The 3819-nt window shown below is 38.4% G+C and overlaps 1 pseudogene; it reads left to right on the top strand.

The window, feature by feature from the left end:
- The first annotated feature begins 1925 nt into the window (after positions 1–1925).
- Positions 1926–3730, top strand: LOC148158349 (G2/M phase-specific E3 ubiquitin-protein ligase-like; annotated as a pseudogene).
- Positions 3731–3819: the final 89 nt, after the last annotated feature.

Below are 3819 nucleotides of genomic sequence, written 5' to 3'. Positions count from 1 at the left end.
ACACTAGGAAACCTACTCAACCTCAGCAATGTCCAGGAGTTTGTTTCCAGAACTCTCAACTGCACCAGAAGTACAGGATATCTCTCCAGAGGCTGAGAGTACCAACAGCCAACATTTAAGGGTAGAACAGGTCAGCCATTTCAAGAACAATATATACATTTTAGTTTTGTATCTTATTTCTGATGTTGACTTTTACAATCTCTGTACTGTATTCACAATAGACACTTCTAGATTGGTGATCTCTGCGGTCCCAGCAAGACAAAAAGAATGAGGAGTCTGTTAGTAGACCAAGAAAATGTGGCTTAACATTTTTATTACCATTTGTTGTTGCTGCTGTTGTTGCTCACATTTTATTTTCTACCAGGAAAGGAGAAGACAATGTTACAAGGCCTGGGAGGAAGGACGCATAAAAGTAAGAACCATTACATTGTTAGGATGATAGTGGTTTATGTATTACCTACAGGTTTTAGTGCTCATGTTTTAGGCAATTGAAGAACGCCAGCAACGACTGGTGTTATATAAAGAACCGTCAAGTGGACTGCTGTTGAAGTTCAAATATCTGAATGGATTTATCAGAAATAGAACTTTAAATGTGTCTGACCCAATTCAGGTACATTCGGAGCATGCATATTATTTATTTTCAAGTGACTGAAATTGCACAGCCAGAACATCCAAAGGTCTTGTTTGACTTTGTCGGACAAGATGAAATGGCAAGTGAAATATTCAGTGTTCAACAAGCAACATCATCCATACCAACTGAGAGTACCTCATCAGGCTCACTTATGGATCATGATATAACAACATCTGCCACTCTGTACGTGCTTTGGATTTCAACTATAGATATTCAGGTAAAGTAAGTCCAAATCCCATACAATGTCGTCTCAGTATTTTTTTTTTTCCCCCAAAATGTTTCAAAATGCCACAACTAGACTTTTGACTGGATCCCAGAAACTAGAGCATGTAACACCAGTATCGACTTCTCTGCATTGGCTACCAGTTTAAGTCTTTCATTGGTTTTTAAAACTTTACATGGCATAGCCCCAGCTTATTTTCAAGACCTTCTTCACAACCATTCCAGCTCTAGAACACTTCAGTCAAATAATAATTTACTCTTACATATTCCTAAGACCAGTATTTGCTGTCACTGCTCCTAATCTTTGGAACAACCTACCTTTTAACATTAGATCTGTCCGTATTCTGGAACACTTCATATCGCTCATTAAAACTCATTTTTATTCTTTGACTTTTTGTAAGGCCTGACATTGTAATTTACTTGTCTGTTTTAATTTGTGTTTTTGTCTGTGCTTCATGAAAACTGTATAGACCTTTGGTGCAATTAATATCTGTTTTTAAAGTGCTTCATAAATAAAATTGACATTGACATGATTAGGTTTTTGTTTTATTTTGTTTAGGAAAGGTGTCCAGTTCAGGCGAATGGAGTGCTGGAGCAGTCATTGTCTTCTGTCCTAAACCTACAGGCATTGCTTTCTTTGTCAGCCTAGGCACCACTGGCCCCAACATCTCCTCAAGTGCTGTCGACCATGCCCAATTCCCCAGAAACATCAACTTCGTTCTCCTCCGGGGCACCTGTGTCCCAGCCCTCCACTCAAGTACAACCAATTTTGCCGTCTTCTGAAGTTTTCTTTGGTTGCAGCCCCTCTCCCCCAACTCTAACCTAAATCCACATGTGATGACCATTGAGGAACAGGCACCAACTTCTCCATTTACTGAGCAACCTATAATTATACTGGAAGACCAAGAAGAGCCACTTGAGTCTCCACAGCATCCACCAGAGTTGCCTTTGGATGAGTGAGTCAAAATTGGATGTTCTGGCTGTGTCTTATGTAATTAGTTTTGACAGTTTCAAACCACTGTTTACTCCAACAATACACAATAAAATAGATTTTCTTTTTACAGGACAGATCTTCAGACTATATTAACAAAACTATACAGAAAGGTTGATATGACTTTCTGTCCTACAAGCAACCAAATAAATGTGTGCAGGGACAGGATTTTAGAATGTAGCCTGCATGCCTTCAGAAGATGCTGTTTTGATCCAGCAGCAAACCTGGATGTTATTTTTGTGAATGAGGAGGGCAGCGCTGATGAGAAGGGGCAGTTGATGAAAGTGGTCCCACACGAGAGTATCTCAGACTGTTAATGAGGGCCGCCTTCTAGCTTTGGACACTAGTCAGTATTACTATTATTTTTTTCCCAATTCTTAAGGATGGAAAATTGTCAAGTAACATTTTTTTTTCTTTAGTGCTGGAGTCAAAATTGTACAACTGTATTGGAAAAATGTTATCAGTCTGTTTGGTGCATGGAGGCATTGAACCACATTTCTTCTCTCAAAGGCTGTATGACCACATTTGTGGCACATTGTCTCAACCTACCCTGGTTGAGGAAGTTAACCATTCATTCAGAGAGCAGTTTATCAAAGTTAGTCACAATTTTAAGCATTTTGAATATTGATCATAAGCTTAAATTCAGTTTCACCTATTTTTTTTTTCTTTTTAGATTCAGGATGCAAACACAATCGTGGAGGCAAACGAAGCCATTATGCAAGCAGCAAATACCCTGAGCATTGTTGGAGCATTAAGGCGTGTAACTAATCTGGAAGAGAGGGACTCCCTTGTGCAATCTGCTGCAGACTTCTTTGTAAATAGCCAAGTATGCACTGCATTGCAACAGTAAGCAGGATCCTAATTTTTTTCCATTAGAAATCTTGTTGTATTCTAAAGTATGACCATATTCTCATTTCTTAAAGGTTTGAAGACTCTCAATGTGCTAGATGAGATTCAGAAAAACCCTGCAGTCTTTCATGAATTGTCTGTGAGGAGAAACCACTCTCGGCACGGGACCTGTGCATACTTTTACCAAGTGTGTTTTTCTGTGCAAGGCAGCAATAAAAGGAGGATAGAAAATCAAACCATATGCTACTGGAGAGACTGGTTGGTGGATATTGAAGGTACATTTATTGTGATACTGCAAGCAAAATTGGTATCAATTAGATTTTGTGACCAATTTATCACCACTGCCCAAAAAGAAGCAATCACAGTTTGAGTATAGAAGCAGGCTTTTTAAATGACTAGTGACAGGACCAAAAACGGTTAACTTGCTAGAAATGTCTCTTTCCTGGAAAGTCTTTTTCTTAAGCTACCATAGAAATTGTCTGTCTTTTATCAGTGAATATATATTGGGTAATTTGTTGTATATATGCATACTTTTACATACTATTTACAATGATCATGCTTAGTCATGGTTCATCTTCAAAATGTTTGATTTATATTTACTAACAAGAAATGCATCGTCATCACCGATCTAACAAGATTGAGTAGGAACATGCGCAGACATTTAACACATTTTCTTCCATGTCTTTAAAAGTACATACTGGATACCTTATATCAAAGGTCATAATTTCAACATTTTGTCTTTCAGAAGGAGAATGGAGTCCCGTTACCCTTGAAATGATACTGGAGTTCGCTTCCGGAGCATCCACAGTCCCTCCACTGGGCTTTCCCCATCGTCCACAAATTGAATTTCTCCATGAGGCTAACAAAGTCTTCCCAAAAGCAAATACTTGCCTTATAGTGCTCCACCTTCCTGTACACTCAGACTATGAGTCTTTCACAAAGTACATGAAAGAGGGGGTGCTGCAGGCACCTACCTTTGGTGTTGCATAATCAGCCAATAAGTGTAATAAGCAGTTCTTTTAAAAACGAGTTGGAATGTTTTGAAAAGTTAAGTGTTTTAAAGCCAGTTATAGTAAAGGTAAAGTAATGGCCAAACTTGGACAATATTGAAATGTAAATACAATAT

Source organism: Poecilia mexicana, unplaced genomic scaffold, assembly GCF_051168715.1.
Source record: "Poecilia mexicana isolate PSO_F unplaced genomic scaffold, ASM5116871v1 scaffold_7, whole genome shotgun sequence".
NCBI lineage: Eukaryota > Metazoa > Chordata > Actinopteri > Cyprinodontiformes > Poeciliidae > Poecilia > Poecilia mexicana.
This window is presented reverse-complemented; position numbering and strand designations above follow the sequence as displayed.